This window comes from Diabrotica virgifera, chromosome 4, assembly GCF_917563875.1.
Source record: "Diabrotica virgifera virgifera chromosome 4, PGI_DIABVI_V3a".
NCBI classification, from domain to species: Eukaryota; Metazoa; Arthropoda; class Insecta; order Coleoptera; family Chrysomelidae; genus Diabrotica; species Diabrotica virgifera.
The window spans coordinates 129,378,438-129,397,649 of record NC_065446.1 but is presented as its reverse complement, the minus strand read 5'-3'; the positions used below and the strand labels follow the sequence as shown (position 1 = coordinate 129,397,649).

At 33.7% G+C, this 19,212-nt stretch overlaps 1 protein-coding gene across 2 annotated transcripts in view; it reads right to left on the bottom strand.

Moving 5' to 3' along the window:
* Nucleotides 1-19,212, bottom strand: part of LOC114329331 (sodium-dependent dopamine transporter) — a 333,781-nt gene that overhangs the window by 108,235 nt on the left and 206,334 nt on the right. The gene's annotated exons all lie outside the window — the stretch shown is intronic.

Here is a 19,212-nt window from a genome sequence, read left to right as displayed (position 1 = left end):
ATCTCTGTTGACTGGCTTGATTATGTCCAAAATAAGAGGACTAAAAGGACTACATCGTTAAAGTGGTTCTATTGTTTCATAATATGGTCAATGGACCTCTAAATATGAAAAAACCGTGGAGTGCTACCATTAAAAGGTGTGCATTTTTGAGAAAGGGGTGAATTAGTCCCTAGACACGGGGTGCAATAGGGTGAGTTCTATGCACTTTTTGTACACACATATGTATATACAGAAAAATTGTTCCAAATTAAATTTACTATCGAAATGTCACCTTCTAAAGTTTAAAATATCTTTTACCAAAATATATTAAAAACACGCAGCAACAAAAAACCCGAAAGAAAGCGATTTTGTTTTTCCCTCATAACTTTTTTTCACAGGTCTCAGAAAAGGTTCACAGAAAAGAAACTTATATCATTCTTCTTTTAGATGGCGTTTGGTTGAAGTGTTTAGAATTTATAGTTTTCAAAATTTGATTTTTCAAAGTTCGCCAGTCACAACATTTTTGGGCCATTTTCCATATTATTTCGCAATATTGTTCTGTAACTTTTTTCTACGCAGTTTTAGGTAAATTACATGGTACATTTAATAGAAAGATAAGTCAATTACCTTTAAAATGAACCATTGTAGAATGTTGTACGATTATTAAGAGCATAGGCGCAAAAATTTTGGACCAATGCGAGAAAAATAACAAATATTTTTGAAAAATTTAAACGCAGAATGAAAGATTAAATTATTACCGAGGGCCGAACGTCCCTGAAAATTGTCATGAAATTTGGCATAGACATGGGTAACATGTCAAAGAAGAAAAGTGATATTGCGCCGATGTGTGCTTTTCCATGGGGGTGAGTTTCACTCCTTCTCGGGGGATATTTACGAGTAAATATGTTCATTTTTCAACAAAAAAAAACAACATATTTTTACACTAGGGCAGTCAATGAGACTATTTAGCTCCGAATTCCATCCTACTTCATCGATTTATTTGATATTTTCACAGTAAGTAAGGAATAGCTCAAGAAATAAAGTCTACCATATATACTATAACGCTTTTATCTTGGCGGCAGTTCCCACCCTTCAAGAGGGTGGAAAACTTTTTGGTCCAAATAACCACGTAAGTAATTAGGGAAACTAATTCTAAGCAAAAAATGTTCTATAATTTTTTTTAAACCTCAATACTTTTTCAGTTATTCGTGGTTGAAAATTGGCCATTTTCATTGAAAAATGACACATTTTTGGACGGTTTGTTGAGAATGCTTTAAAACTATGCATCTAACTAAAAAAACTATGTAAAACAATTTTTGTAGCTTATAAAAAAAGAGATTTGTTCCTTCATGAATCTTCTAGTTATAATACAAAAAGAGGTGAAGTAGGTGAAAAGAGTTTGTTTCTCTTGGGCATACTCAATTCTGTGTATTCAACCTGAAATTAATAGATAAATGGTCAATTTTAGCTGTATACTGCTATCAATACCTTTTGTAGTGCTTAAAAAGACCTTTAAAATGAGCGATATTAAATGTCGATTACTTCAAATTAAGCGAGATATGCGGCATAAATTAAGCAAAAAATGTAATTGACGACTAATGTATTTTAAGAAAAAATGAGAAGTATATTTAACCCCTCCTCCACCAGAATTTAAATGAATCGTTTTCCTTCTACAATACCTTTTGTTATAGTGTTATTTCTATGTTCAAAAAGTTAGACGGGTGTAAAATGAATAGCTTTTGAAAAAAATAAGATCAAATTATAGAGCGCATTTTAAAATTTTACTGTATCTCTTATCATTTTCAAATTACATAGAGACAAAAGAAGATTATTAAGAAAATTCAAAAATGCTCTCTCTAATTTGATCTTATTTTTTTCAAAAACCATTCATTTTAAACCCGTCCAACTTTTTAAACATAGAAATAATACTATAATAAAAGATACTGTATAAGGAAAACGACGCATTTAAATTCTGGTTTATGAGGGGTTAAATCTGTGGTACTAAGGCAAAACCCGATATGTCAAAAATTATCGATTTTTCATTTTTAATGCCAATATGTACATTGAGCGATGAAGAATATGATGACAAAACCCAACATGGCTAAACGCATCCATGTAACCAGTAGATGATAAAATTAGTTTCCGATATGTTCACTATTACAACAACACCGCAAACTTTTAAACTCATCTGCTGCAAAATCACGTTTTTTGACATATCGGGTTTTGCCTTAGCACCACAGAAATATACTTCTCATTTTTTCTTAAAATATATTAGTCATCAATTTTTTTGCAGCATATCTCGCTGAGTTTGAAAATAATCGCCATTTAATATTGCTCATTTAAAAGGTATTTTAAAGCACTATAAAAGGAATTGGTAACATTATACACCTAAAATCTACCATTTCTCTGTTATTTCAAGTTTAATACACCGATTTGAGCATGCACCGAAAAAGACAAACTCTTTTGACCTACCATATCTTTGTTTGTATTATAACTAGAAGATTTATGAAGAAACGAATCTCTTTGTTTTGTAATCTACAAAAATGTTTTATATAGTTTTGTTAGTTACAAAGATCCATAGTTTTTAAGGTATTCGCAAAAGACTGTCCGAAAAGGTGTTTGTTTCAATGAAAAAGGCCAATTTTCAACCACGAATAACTCAAAAGGAAGTTTTCAAAAAAAATATGCAACACTGTTTGCTTAGAATTATGTTCTCTAACCACTTCCGTCGTTATTTTAACAAAAAAAATTCCCCCCCCCCCCCGAGAAGGGGTGGGAACCGATCCCAAGATAAAAGTGCACATTGGCATAGGGTGGTAGACTTTGAATTAGGAGATAAGTAGAGGCTAAAAATTTCATTAAAATCGATGCAGTATAGAATTTGGAGATAATATCCTGTTCTTGCTCTCATTGACTGGCGTAGACGGTTTTTTTACAAATAACTAACTCAAAATATATTTGTATTTTACATTACATGAAGTAGTTTATCGAAAAAAACATTCTTAGAAAAATATAGCCCATAAAAAATTGAAAAAAAAATGTATATGTATGAAAACTCTAGACCAAGTAAAAGAAGAGTTGTAACTAACGAAAAATACGTTCATACTCGAAAAATTGCAAATCGAATATTTCAACGTGAAATAACCAAAAAATGAAGCACTTTTTAGGAAAACTCATAAAACTTTTTTTTAGGTTTAAAAAACTTTATGTTTATTTTTTTAAAAAGTTTTTATCATTAAAAGTAAGTTACCCTCAAAATAAAGTTGGCCCTTTTTTTGGTAAAAAAATCGTGAAAATCACCCCCAATTAGTATCCCGAATGAAATTAATCGTTACCACTTCACAAGTTGCTTTATTCGTGTATATATTATTTATATGATCTGTAAGTTTCACCGGTTCAAAGTGCTTATTTTTGAAGGGGCTGTAGTTGAAAGGGCTTGAACTAGTCACTAATCACGAGTGACGAAAAAAACCTACATTTTTTACTCTTTGTGATTTTTAGTATCATTAATAAATCATTTTGAAAGATATTTTGAAAAAATGAAATTTTTCAAAATTAAAAATTAAAAAATTTTTACTATAAAACCAATTTTTTCAAAAATAGGCCCTTTGAACCGATGAAACTTACAGATCATATAAATAGTACATAAGTAAGGTAACTTGTGAAGCGGTAATGATTAATTTGATTTAAGGTGCTAACTAGGAAGTGATTTTCTTGACCAAAAAAGGGACTAACTTTATTTTGAGCCTATTTTTATTTATCCTTTTCCGGACTTATTTTGAACGTACATTTTTTCACCCCGAGAAGGAGTGAAACTTTCCCCCATAGCAAAAGCACACATCGGCATAATATCACTTTTCTACTTTGACATGTTACCTATGTGTACGCCAAATTGCATGTCAATCCAAGCGGTTCTTTAAAACTTGTTTATTCATGATCTTTAAAATTTCATGTCAATCCAAGCGGAGCAACAGCCGTGAGTCAATGTACCTACTACAAGCATTAGTAAAGAATTTGTTAGACGTTGTTTAAAAAAAAAGTCGGTTCTACTTTTTCATTACGAAATCAGCTGGTATCCCTTATAATAGAGAGTTATTGCCACCGGCAAATAAAGGATCCTTTATTACAGGATACTTTAATAAAGGACAAATACAGGAGGGGTCTAAAAGAGTGGTATTGCAAACGCAGTTAAAGAATCTTTTATTTTGACAAATGACATGAAATATTTTTGTAAATATAAAAATAACCTATAAAATTCCATTTGTCGATATAAATTAAAATAAGATAATTGAAGAGTAAAACGTTAAATTTAATTATTTTGTCATTTAAAGATGTTTAGAGAACAACATAATATATCCCATAATACTCATCTTTCAATAATATGGAAGTGCAATAAATTGGAAATACTATTTTAGGAGTTTTTAAATACTTTTGCATTATGGGTATATGTAATGGGGAATTTCTGGAGAATATATTATTAGGGAATAGTGGATATCCATTCCTCAACTACAACTACCGAATGACACCATTCCAGAATTTTTAGACAGAAGTTGTGTTTTTATAATCCATCACAAATCCCTTCAAGAATTGTTATTGAAAGAACATTTGGTATTGTGAAGAGATTTCCCATTTTACCATATGTAATGAGATGCAAGTTACCTTTTATTCAAAGAATAATATCAGCTTGTTCAGTTTTACATATTGCAGTAGTACATAATAGAGAAAACGTTGAAATACTGGCAAATGAGTGTGCTGTTGATATTGATATAGAAGCTGTGGCAGTACATTTTCAACCAGAAGCTAATCTAATGCGACTAAATTGTGTGTGTGTTTGTTTAAAATTATTGTTCGACATTTAAAGCTAGCGCTTAAACTAATTTTATTTTTATTGGACTGCAGTTTGTTAATAAGTTTATAAATAAATATTATATTGGTGACTGATTTTAAGTATTTTATGATCATTAGCAGGTTTTAAATAATAAATTTATAAATATGTACATACATGCTATTGGCGTTTGATCTTTTATCCATTATGGCCCTCTCTTTCTTTCTTTTCACCTCTGGATAACTAGTTATCAGGAAGTTTATCTGACAGATTAGATACTAATAGATATCTGACAGAGAAAAACTTCCCGTTAACTAGTTATCCGGAGCTGAAAAGACAGATACTAAGGATACTGTTATATAAACTTCCCAATAATTAGTTATCTGAAAATGAAAAGACCTATCTGTCAGATAAACTTCCCGATATACAAAAAGATAATAGAAGAATTAAGCTTTATGCTGGTTTTTATTAATTTTTTTGGCAATGTTTAAATAAACAAATACTGATGGCATGAAATGGATCACGAACAAGGAGGAATGAAGAAGGAATTGGAGATTGTGTTTACCATTAAACGCATAAAACTGCAGTATCTGGGACACATATGATAAATCAGCACCGTTACTCCCTGCTGCAGTACATATTGCAAGGTACAGTCAAAGGTAAGCGAAGACCTGGTAGAGGGAGAATATATCAATGGAACTGTTTCGAATCGCAGCTAGCAAGGTTACGATTGCTATATGATTTCCAACATTCGAAACGGATAAGAACCAAAAGAAGAAGATGGCATGAAAATGAAAGTGTATTAATACTTTTGATTAAAAACTTTATAGATTCTAATCTATAAAAGATTAAATTTTCAAAAATAAATACTTGAACCTTTGTTTTATTTTGTTAACCTGTTGTTATATATCTGTTGAATAGAACTCTATTTTGAATCTAGAATTTTAACAAATCCTAACTTTCATTACAATTTATTGATCTTATATCTTCAATCTCTTATATCTTCAATAAATATTTATTTCTATAGAAAAATGTAAAATATATTGAGTTTAATAAATGAGTTACTGATATTTTAAGTCTGATCATTGTAATTAGTAACAATTTAAAATTATTTACGTAATATTCCTTTTTACAACTTCTTGTAATAACTCAAGCTTCAATAAAATGTTCTTTTCTATATTCGTTTGGGTCAAAACATCAATAATCTATATCTCAGAATAGAGTTGTTTTTAATAAATAAAACCCAACATACAACTTTAATGATGAAAGTTTAATCAAATATCAATCCCACAATACATAAATTATCAATCCAAAGAAGCGACAAGATAAATTCAAAATACAAGTGAAGTTACACCTTTCTTCACATTTTTGACACGTTATGTCAAAATAAAGGAACTTTTATTAAAATAAAGGTGTCCTCTAATTTTCCTTAAATACAGGCGGCCTGTATTTTATTAAAAGACAAAAATAAAAGACGCAATACTGCGCATGCTTATATGTCAAAATAAAGGATCTTTTATTACAGGTCGACTTAAAAGACGTTGGCAATATTTCTCTAATGACTCACGCATTATCCTTAAATAAATGCTCCAATTTGTAGCGATCTGTCTGCAAAAATCTCCGTTAATCTACCGCCGAGTTCTTAGTCAATTATCCACTTTTGCTAATCTGCGGAAACGGAGAACGGATACAGCTGGTAAAATGCATTGTGAGTGCTCTTTACACCACAAAAGACACTTCTGCCACAATTCTACCGTCGCTGTCGCGCTAAAACTTCGGGATTTTGGATTTTCGACATCATTAACGCAGTGGAGATGACGAGCAATCGAGTTGCGAGTGAAAACACGACGCGATAAGTGGGTCAAGCTTTGGTTCAGATTCTGAAGCTATTTTCTTGGGACATTTTTTTGGAAGTAACAAGCAACTTTTTTTTATTATCTCCAATGAGTACAGCAATCTGCCCATTGGGTATTAAGCATTTGTTTTGGTAAGAATACAGACAAGTAGAGAGTTACTAGAGTGAGTAACCTCTTTACAATCCTAAAATTAAAGTTTTATTAGTCTGAATTCACTTGATTACGTTTAATTGGTCAAGTCGGAAGGCAATTGCCGCAATTAGTGTACGCACTTCAAAGACGTCATGCATATTATTTAATTATCTGACAAACGCATTAGGATGCACTAGCACTCGTTCACGTTCATAGTAGTTTACATAAAAACGTTTAAAAAGTTGTGTGGCTTCTTTCACAGATTCTAGGGGATGTCGTGTTGAATCACCTCGTTGGATACATAGTATGTCGCATTTACTATGGCACGCAGCACCTTATTTTGGAATCTCTGTAAGATGTTTGTATTGGAGACGCTAGCAGTGCCCCCTAGCTGAATCCCATAAGCCCATATGGGCTTGAGGATGAACTTGTAGAGTAAAATTTTCTTATCCAAAAACAGTTTTGAATTGCGTCCAATGAGTCAATACATATTTCTTAATTTAAGTCCAAGCTGTTCTCGTTTGTTGAAAATATGTTTTTCCAAGTTAGACGGCGCGCGGTCCAAGTGCGTGCCGGGATATTTGGCGTCCTCGGATTGAGGAGTTAGATAATTTTATCAATATATACAGGGGCAAGTTTCTCTACGTAGCGTGAATGTTACATGTAATGATTTAGTTCCATTAGATCTGATGTGTCATACTTTCATCCATTGCTGAATTCTATTTAGGTTCGATTGAAGGTCTCTTGATGCTGTTAATAGATCTGCGTGGGATGGCAGAATAGCAGTGTCATCTTCATAAGTTGCAACTGTAGTTGTACTAGATAATAGAATGTCCGCTGTGTCTAAAAGATATAGAATTGGGCCGAGAACGCTGCCTTGCGGGATGCCTGAGTGAATGGGATATGCTTCACAAGAAAGTGTCTATTTTGTATGCAGGATTTTAAGAGTTGGAAATGAGGATAGGGTAGAAGCTTCCTTAGTTTTATTTATAGTCCTATGTGCCATACCTTGTTAATGGCCTGAGATATGTCAAGGAAAGCAGCAGAGCCGTATCTTTTGGCGTTAAATTCCTTGTTTATTTAGTTGACTAGCCTATGTACTTGTTCTATGGTTCCGTGTTTGTCACGGAAACCGAATTGATGTTCTGAAAAACGCTCTTTACACTACAAAAGACACTTCTGCCACAATTCCACCGTCACTGTCGCGCTAAAACTTCTATTTTGTCGCTTCTATTCATGATTTTGGATTTCGACACCATTAACGCAGTGGAGATGACGAGCAATCGTGTTGCGAGTGAAAACACGACGCGGTAGGTGTGTCAAGTTTTGGTTCAGATTTTGAAGCTATTTTCTTGGGAAATTTTTTTGGAAGTTACCAACAAGTTTTTTTATTAACTCCATTGAGTACAGAAATCTGTCCATTGGGCATTAAGCATTTGTTTTGGTAAAAAATACAGACAAGTAGAGTTACTCCAGTTAGTAACCTCTTTATATATATAGACCGGTCACTCTAGTAGGGTATAGGTCGCTCAGGTTCATGATCTCTTTTAATCCATTTCATGCGACGGATTGGTCCGCATAAGTCCTCTTCATTATCCGTTATAGATTTTCGTGTTTTTTGCTTTCTCTGTGATCTGTTTCCATTCTTTCCTATTCTGTATTTTTTTTCTCCAGCCTGTAATTTCCATATTGGATATATCCTCTCACAGTTGATCTTCCCATCTTATTTTCGGTCTTCCTCTAGGTCTGTTTATTACTGGCGTCCAATTTGTTATCTGCCTAATTAGTTCATCCGCTCCTCTTCTTTGGATGTGGCCAAACCATTTTAGTCTTTGTGCTTTAATGAATCTGACTGTCTTCTCCTTCCATTAGATTTCTTATTTCGTGATTCATCAGAATTCGTATTTCTCCTTGATCTGTTTTGATTGGGCCATGCATTTTTCTCATAATTTTTCTTTCTATTATTTTCAGTTTTTCTTCATCTTTTTTTGTAAGGCACATTGCTTCTACTCCATAGGTGATGACTGGTCTAATTGCCGCTTTATATCTTTGTCTTTGTTTTCTTGCTCAGGGTTTTATCTTTAAGTAGCTTGTGGTATTTCCAGAATGCCCTATTCCCTGCCTTAAGTCTTTCATTGATCTCTATGCTTCTTCTGTTTTGACCATCTACTGTCACTCCTAAATATTTAAAGCAGTCAACCCTTTGGAATACATTATCACTTATTCTTATTTCTTTTATTCTATTTACTTGGTCTTGATTTCTCGTACTTATTAAGTATTTTGTTTTTTTCTGATTAATTATTAACTCCCTGATTTTTGCCTCTCTTGTCAATGTTAGCAATGCATCTTCTAGACTTCTCTTGTCACGGGCTATCAATCCTAGATCATCTGCATACCCTATTATTTGTGTAGAGCTTTGTATTATTGTCTTTTTTGTTAGCCCTGTGTTTCTAATTACTCCCTCCAAGGCTATATTAAAGAGCGTTGTCGATAGGCTGTCACCTTGTCTTACCCCATGTTCTATGTTGATATTCTTTGTTTCACCATCCACTGTTTTAACCTTTGCTGTTGAGTCCTTCATTGTTATTCTGGTCAGTCTTATTAATTTTGCAGGTATATTCATATTTTTCATTTCTTTTAATAGCTGTTTTCTGTAGATGCTGTCGAAGGCCTATTGGAAATCGATAAACAATATGTGCAATTCTATGCCATGCTTGTAACTTTTTCGATTGTTTGCGTTAAAACGTGGATTGCATCAATTGTTGATCTCCCTTTTCTAAATCCCTGTTGATACGGTCCTAGGATTTTTTCTGTGTATCTGGTTAGCCGATTTCTTATAATTGTTGTCATGATCTTATATGTTGTACTTAATAGCGTAATTGCTCTATAATTGCTGCAAAGCGTTGGGTCTCCTTTTTTAAAAACTGGTATAATGAGTCCGTTCTTCCATTCTTCAGGCATGTATTCCTTTTCCCATATATTGACAATTAATTTATATATACAGTTTAGAAGGTCGTCTCCTCCATTTGCAATCAATTCATTGTTAATCTCATTTGGCCCTGCAGTTTTGTCAGATTTTAGTTGTTTTACTACTTCTATAAATTCTTGGTAGGTAGGTGCATCTTCTTCTTCATCTCGGTTATCTGTTATACCTTCTTCTTCTGCGTCGATTGCTTGGCTTCTTGTATTTATATCTTTAAAGTGATTTTCCCAACCTTTTTTGGTTATTTTGCTGGTCACTTTGTTACCGTTATATTGTTGTTTTATATATTCAAACAATTTTTTGTTGTCTCTATTATTTGTTTCAATCTCTTGCATTTGATCTGTGATCCATGTCTCTTTCTTCCTTTTATAGAGTTTGGCCGCTTCTCTCTTTTCTTTTTGATATTGTTCTCTTTCCTCTTGTCCGCTATTTTCAAGCCATTTGTTTCGTGCCAGCGTTTTAAGTTGACTTTGGTACCGACATTCTTCGTCAAACCATTCTTTGGTTTTTTTTATTTTCTTGAGGTCCTATGGTTTGCTCCGCAGCCTCTATGATACTCATTTTTATATTTGTCCATTCCTCTTCTACATTCGTGCCATCGTACCTCTTCAGTTTTTGTACTAGTTCCTCTGAATACTCTTGTTTTGTTTGTTGCACTTTTAGTTTGGTTAAGTTCCACTTCCTTCTTTTTCCTACTTTGTTATTAGATTTGATAATTTTCATCTTTATTTAGGCTATTAAGAGTATGTGGTCAGTGTCAGCGTTTGCTCCTCTAAAGAATCTCACATCTTGTATTATCTTTGTCCATTTTTTCGAAATCAATACATGATCTATTTGGTTGCCATCTGATCTCCCTGATAACATCCAGGTTATCTTGTGTTCCCTTTTATGTATAAATTTCGTACTGACTATATAGGTATTTGTTGCTGCTGCCAGATTGCAAACTTTTGCCCCGTTATCGTTTGTGACATTGTGGATCGTTTCTTTACCTGCTACATTTTGGTTGTAGCTCTCTTTTCCCAATTGCGCGTTAAAATCTCCCAGTATTATTACGATATCGATCCTAGGAATATTTTCGCAGGTTTCTTCTAAAAGTTCATAGAATTCCATTTTATCTTGTTGGTCTGCTTCCTCGGTAGGTGTGCAGCAGTTAACTAAAGATATATTGGCTTGTTTATTTTCGATTCTGATGTAGGAGATTCTTCCATTAATAGCTTTGAAATGTATAACTTTTTCTCTCACTCTTTTGCTCACCATAAAAGCCTTTCCATTTTTCCCTTGTTTGTCTTCACCTGAGTAATGCATAGTAAAGTTTTTCTTCTTAACTGTTCCTTCATTTTTTCCATCGTATCTCCTGTAGTGCTAGTAATTCTAGTTCGTATTTTTTCATTTCTAAAGATATTTCCTGCATTTTCCCTACTTTTAGCATTGTCTGGATATTCCATGATCCAATTTTAATGGGTTTAGCTCTTTTATTCATATTAATTCTGTTCCTCTTTTTCTTGTACATTGTTTTTTATTATCATTATCCATTTCCGTAGCCGGGTCTGTTTCCACTATCCTTCGGTTTGATTCTTTCAGTTTTTTGGATTTTCTCTGATGTTTCCATTACACTTCAGCTTTAAGTCTTTTATTATGTTACTCCATTCCCAAAGTTAATCGTCTATCCATAATTTTTTGAAGCCCATCTTCACTTTCTTCCCTGTTTCCTTTTTGACCTCTGCTATTTTCTTTATTTGCTTGTGTATTCTTCGTTCTTCATAGGTTCTTTGTTCGTCGATAAATATTTTTGTACCTTTGAGGATTTTCTTTTGTTCCATTATTTTCTTTTTATCTTGTATATTTTCCAATTTTGCTATTGTGAACGGCTGTGAATTTCTTGGTCTAGTTATCTCCGTTTGTTCCATTTTAGCTTCAACGTTGAGTTTTATTTTTAGCAAATTTTCTAGATCTTCTTTTACATTTTCTTCTCCTATTTTAATTCCGCTCAATTTTCTTTTTCTCCTCTCGTTCCGTTCTATCCTCTAGGTCGCTTAGTCTCTTTGGCACTGCTTCCTTAAATTTTAGTTTACTTAGCGTTTCCATTTCTTCTCGTAATTCTTTAATTTCAGCTTTCATTTGCTTATTTTCTGCTCTTAGCTCATTCATTTCTTTGAGGTATACACTTCATTTTTTTAATTTCCCTGAGGTATTCACGGAATCCTTTTCTCATTTCTTTCATTTCTTCCTGCACCTCGTCCATTTTCCTGTTCTATGTATTTACCGTTCGAAAATATCGCAAATTTATGGCGCCAGGGGTGGTTTCCCAGTCAACCCGCCGGAGAAATTCACCCCTACCTTAAAAATGCCGATTATTGTTGTTTTGGCCCTCGTTGGTCTTGTTGTTTGGGAAAAAATTTTCTCCTCTCGTATCTTAAAACTTGTTAAAAATTTTGTGCAGTTCGTCCACTACCAAGTTCGAAAATTAATATAGGAATGTTATCTGTCAGTTGCCAATATGAAATAATATAATATTCAAGATAAAGGTTAGATCCTATCATAACTTCCGTGTTTTCTTTTTCTTACAGCTTGAAGCCTATTTCACTGTATCTTCTGCACCTTTTTTACACTTTTGATTTGCCTCGAAAAGCTTAATTTGCCGATTTTACTCGCAACGATTTTTCCACGTGTTTACACGATAAAAGATCAACTGCACCCTCTTTACAATTCTAAAATTTAAGTTTTATTAGTATGAATACACTTGATTACGTTTAATTGGTCAAGTCAGACGGCAAATGCTGCCGTATGAAATAGAAGGAAGCCTCCCCCGATCCTAATTTTTTAGAAACTAATTATTTCTAATTCTAATTCTCCTCGGTGTATGACACAATGTGTACTTCGGCATTCAGGATATTTTTTTTATTTATGCTGTTAGCCCTGTCAACTTACTTGACATATGAGTTCCCCTGTAGTGGTTTGCAGAACAAAAACTCTTCTATAGCTTCTTCATACAAACCAAATGGTACAAATACGAGTAGCTGTGCTATGTTTGTTATATCAGTGCTTTCGTCTACTTGAAGTGCAAAATATGTGCATTCTTGAAGTTTTAAACAAAGGTTTTCTTCAATATTGGAAGACAAATCAGTAATTCGCTTTTCACTGTGTTGTTTGACAATGGTATTTTTTAAGTTTCTTTGACTGCCTTTTGTCCTTACACGGATTGGGCCATTTCCACAGCGGCTGCGAGTAAAAGGGTCTCACCTATTGTGCGAGGCTTTGCATCCTTTGCAATTCTATACCGAGCAAATTAGCTCTAAAATCTCTAGCTCTCTCTTCAATCCTGACCCCCGGAGGGAGTGTAGTGGTCGACGTGATGTCGTGTATTGTCCGTCTCCAAAGATCTCTGTCTCTGGTCATTTCTTTTAATTCATGCATAGGTCTTTTGCATATTCCTGTAATCTGATCGATCCATCTTGTTGGGGATCTTCCTCGTGATCTTCGACCTTCCACCTTTCCTTGTATAATGAGTCTTTCCATGTTTTCTGTGTTGGCTCTCATAACATGTCCAAAGTATTTTAATTGTTGGAGATGGACTTTACTGGAGAGCCGTTGGCTAACTTTTAGCTCTCTTAAAATCGAATTATTTGTTCTATGGTCGGTCCAAGGAATTCGTAGCATTCGTCTCCAACAGAATATTTCAGTGACGTCTATCTTTCTTCTTTCCGAATTTCTCAGGGTCCAAGATTCACATCCGTAAGTCAGTATTGGGAATATTAAGCAGTTGATCAACCTCATCTTTAACGCTCTTGAAATTTGACAGTCCTTCCATATTGTGGTCATTTTTGCTGTGGCGACTTTTCAAGATCAATCAGCTCTGCTTGACTATTTGCAAGAAGGGCTGTGTCATCTCCGAAACGTAGGTTGTTTATTTTATGACAATTTATTGAGATGCCTTTTTCCCATCCTTCAAGTGCTCTTCTCATAATATGCTCTCCATATATATTTAATAATTGTGGCGATAGTATACATCCCTGTCTGACACCCCGTTCTGGATGAAATTCGTTTGAAAGTGTGTCAAGCACTTTAACTGATCCAGTAGTGTGTTCGTATAGTTCAGTTATAAGCGAAATAAGGTGTTGGGGTACGCTTACTTCTTTTAGTATTTGCCATAAGTGTCTCCACTTGACCCTGTCGAACGCCTTACGATAATCTATAAAGCATATGTACAGTGGATTATTGAATTCCCTAGATTTTTAGATTATCTGTCTTGTATTTAACAGGTGTTCTCTAGTACCCCTACCTTTGGTAAATCCAGTTTGCTCTTGTGGAATTTCTCTTTGAAGGAATGTTTTTAGTCTCTCGTTGATTATATGTAGCATTATTTTACTGGCATGTGATATAAGAGAAATAGTTCTATAATTGTCACATTTATGGAAGCTGCCTTTTTTATGAATTGTGGTTATTGTAGATTTTGTCCAGTCTTCAGGCCATTGTTTTGAATGCCGTATTTGGTTACAGAGTAGATGAAGTAGTTTTACGCCAGTTTCTTCTGTGGCTTTGAGCATTTCTGCTGTTATCATATCTGGACCTGGTGCTTTATTATATTTGAGCTTACTGATCGCGAGTCTTACTTCATTTTCAAGTATATCAGGTTCTTTTTCCACCTCGTCAGAGATTTGGTTAACAGGTTTTTGGCGTTGAGCATCTTTATATAAGTCCCTGCAATACGATCTCCATGTCTCTGCTATATCTTCTCTGTTTGTTCTCAGAGTTCCAGTGTTGTCTTCAATGGCCCAAGTTCTGGCTTTAAAGTCTCTTGTTAAGTAGCGTATTTTTCTAAATAGATCTCTCGGCTGATTATTCTGATCATGTCTCTCAATTTCTTTGCATATACCCTGGTAGTACTGGTTTTTGTCTGTCTTGCATCTTCGTTTTATTTCTCTATTGAGGTTTCTTAAACTAGCTTTTTCCCTTTCACTATGCACGCCACTTTGACAAAGATTTCTTCTATTTTCAATGATTTGAAAGGTTTCATCTGTTATCCAGTGTTCCGTTTCACAGGATTATTTATCTTTGGATGATCAATTGGTGTTGTTACACACTGTTTAAAAGTCTCCCATATTTCTTGTGATGTTCCGTTACGAATAGAGGGCATTATTTTCTGTACTTCCTGGAGAAGGCCCTCCTTCTTTCTGAGTTCTATCTTATTTGTCTCTTTTCGTTTGTTGGGCGCTTTAAGTTTAAGCTTTACTTTAGCTACGAGTAGAGTATGATCGGATCCGCATATCGCCCCTGGATATGATCTGACTGTTTGAATTGACGATCTCCAGCGAATATTGGTAAGGATGTAATCTATTTGATTTCTAGACCTATCTCCAGGACTTTTCCAAGTATAAAGTCGACGTACATGGTGTTTAAGTCGAGTATTCATGATAGAATAATTGTTTGTGATAGCAAACTCGATTAAACGGTCACCTCTTTCGTTTCTCTGGCCTATACCGAACTTCCCCAGTACATTCTTTATGTCGTCATTCTGTGTAGTGTTGCCAACTTTTGCATTGAAGTCGCCACATATTAAAGTAAGCTCTTTATTTGGTATGTTGGCGATTGTCATTTCCAGTTTTTCGTAGAACTCCTCGATCTTTATGTCATCTGATGTGCTGGTTGGCGCATAAACTTGTATGATATTAAGTTTATGTGGTTTGCCTTCCAGCTTAAGGAGAACTATCCTATCGCTCACAGCTTTAAATTCGACGACAGACTTTTGTAATCTTGGTGAGATCAGAATGGCAACACCTGTATAGTTCTGGGTCTCAGCGCCAGAGAAGTAAATATAATTGCCATTATGTGTTCTGAAATGGCCCTTTCCTAACCAATGAGTTTCAGCTAGTCCAGAGAATCTCTAGCTACACCGCCTTTATTAACTTAGTATCATATTTACAACGCTAGTCATGCATTTATTTTATATCTTAAAAAAAATAGATTCCCTTTAAAAAAATTCGATCAGCTTATATACAGGGTGGTTCATCTTATTCGCCTCGGTCTCTGTACGGAAAACCACTTGATATTTTAAAAAAATTTCTTCACAGAAATATACAGGGCCTTTAATACTACAACCTAAAAATAATATGAATTATACAGGGTGTTCCAAAAAAGAGTGGTATATCAAAGTTATATTTTTTCTTATGGAATGCCCTATATCTGATGACATTATTGAATTGACCTTAAAAAATAAGCTATACTTTCATAAGGGTTCCCTATACCTAAATACAGGGTGTTTTGATTTATTTCGATTTTTATAAAAATGTAAGGTTTTAGAAAAAAATAAATATCTACGAATCTAAGAAGCAGTAACAAATTCTTTCTTGGATCTTAATAATAGACCATTTAGCATACTTAAACAGATGCTTATTGCAACAAAATTTCTTACAGGGTGGTCAAAATATGAGATTGTTCTATTAACAAATTCAAGCTGTAATAACTTACTTATTTTAAATAGAACACCCTATATCTTACTAGTCTATTGCGTAGAAAATTTACTTAGCTTTCAATTTGTACTAGGGTTTCCTATACCTATCTTTTTACAGGGCGGTCAAAATATTAGATTGTTCTATTAACAAATTCAAGCTGTAATAACTTACTTATTTTAAATGGAACACCCTGTATCTTACTAGTCTATCGAGTAGAAAATTTACTTAGCTTTCAATTCTTATTAGGGTTTCCTATACCTATCTCCCTTCATTTTTTAAATATTTGAAGATTTCCTAATTTGTAAGCTTTAAAAATTAGAATTACATAAGTACCTATGTCGTGTTTATGTACCACACATCACCAACACCGGCAATATACTTAGACAAGATACTGTCATTAATGAAATTTTTAGTGTTATCATGTAGTCACACAGGGTGTTGTATTATTTTAGTTGATTTTGGCCTGCATGTGAAATTGAATAATACGTTTATTTTAAACTGCATACCCTATATTAGATGCCGTATTCTTGAAGATATTTAAATTATATTTAATTCCGTATAAGTATTTTCCATATCTTAACCCAACGGTTATTAAGTGAATTTAAGAACGCCACTTTTTGTTTGAATCTTTAAATCGCAATTACAAACAATTAAATGCAATGGCTACTTTAACGAAAACGAGCCTATTGTACAAAAATATGTAAAAATGGGTATTTACAGAATAACATGGGAATTTATATCTACAGAATAACATGTGTATTGAGAATGTTAACATGGAATTGAAGAGATTTTAAATATGTTCCATTATAAAGAATAGAATATGGAGTATGCCATTTAAAATAAGAACACTCTGTGTGATTAAATGATAAAAATGTGAATTTTATTAATGAAACTATCTTGACTAAGATATTTAAGTATATTGCCGGTGTTGGTGATGTGTTGTACATAACCACGACATAGGTACTTAATTCTAATTTTTAAAGCTTACAAATTAGGAAATCTTTAAATATTTAAAAAATGAAGGGAGATAGGTATAGGAAACCTTAATAAGAATTGAAAGCTAAGTAAATTTTCTACTCGATAGACTAGTAAGATACAGGGTGTTCCATTTAAAATAAGTATGATATTACAGCTTGAATTTGTTAATAGAACAATCTAATATTTTGACCACCCTGTAAAAAGATAGGTATAGGAAACCCTAGTACACATTGAAAGCTAAGTAAATTTTCTACGCGATAGACTAGTAAGATACAGGGTGTTCCATTTAAAATAAGTAAGTTATTACAGCTTGAATTTGTTAATAGAACAATCTCATATTTTGACCACCCTGTAAGAAATTTTGTTGCAATAAGCATTTGTTTAAGTATGCTAAATAGTCTATTATTAAGATCCAAGAAAGAATTTGTTACTACTTCTTAGATTCGTAGATATTTATTTTTTTCTAAAACCTTACATTTTTATAAAAATCGAAATAAATCAAAACACCCTGTATTTAGGTATAGGGAACCCTTATGAAAGTATAGCTTATTTTTTAAGGTCAATTCAATAATGTCATCAGATATAGGGCATTCCATAAGAAAAAATATAACTTTGATATACCACTCTTTTTTGGAACACCCTGTATAATTCACATTATTTTTAGGTTGTAGTATTAAAGGCCCTGTATATTTCTGTGAAGAAATTTTTTTAAAATATCAAGTGGTTTTCCGTACAGAGACCGAGGCGAATAAGATGAACCACCCTGTATTACCAGCCACATCAGGGTGCTTTGTGTGTTTCGAAACAAGCAACACATTGAGGAATAGGATTGTCACTATTTTCTGTGCCAGACTTCACTATAAAACCACACTGTAAGTAGCTTTTGTGGTATTTCCGATTGTCCTGCGTTTAGGTTTTTTAACATAATCTTTTGAAGTCCCAGGGTTCAACAGAAATTGCTCCATAGCTTAATATGGAAGCACAACAAGTGAATTGGTACTTTCGCAGACAGAGGCTTAGCGTAATCGCTTGTTTCACCTTCGTGACGCGTACCACCTGAAATCTTCCCGCTTACCACCTACCACCGGTTGAGAACCCCTGGTCTACACCATCCACAGATAATTATCGAAAGGAAAGGGTCCAGAAATAACCAAAGAAGAGTAGTGAAAGCTCAGAAAATGGAAAAGCCACCGAACCACACCATATCAATTTCGAAGTATTTAAATTAATTACAGACAACAAAAGTAAACATCTAGACTTGATAAGAGTATTATTCAATAAGATATTATGACACAGGCAAAATACCATCAGGCATCATGGCTAAAATCTATCTATATTCGTAACACTATCAAAAAAAATCCAATTCCTCACAATGCGATTATTATCGAAAATTAAGTTTCATATTTTATGTCCTTAAAACTTTTATCAGAATCATCTATACACGAATTTACAAGAAGTGTGAGTTCCAGATGAGTGACACTCAATTCGGATTTCGAAACGGATTGGGAACACGAGAAGCTCTTTTTGGTGCCGAATTACCAAAATAATGGAAACTATCTATCATGTCAACAATCCACAAAAAGGAAGCAAGGATCAATGTGAAAATTACAGAGGAATTTCGGTAAACAGCACAATAAGTAGGATGTATGGGAAACTTATTAAGAACAAAATAGAAAATGACTATAAAGATTACGAAGCAGAGGAGCAAGCTGGTTTTAGAGCTGGGCGGTCCACAGTAGACCACCTGTATACTCTATTACGCAAGTTATTGAGAGAAAAACAGCCATCAATAAAGAAGTTCACCTGATATACGCAGACTTACAAAAAGCATACGACAGTGTGCCCCTCAGCAAACTATGGTCAACCCTACATCAAACCAACATTAAGCATGGTCTTATCAAAGCAGTCCAAAGTCTGTATAATGAAACGACTGCAAAAATTAAAACTGGATCAAGGATGTCTGAGGGATTTAAGGTCACGAAAGGATTGAAGCAGTGCTATTGTATTTCG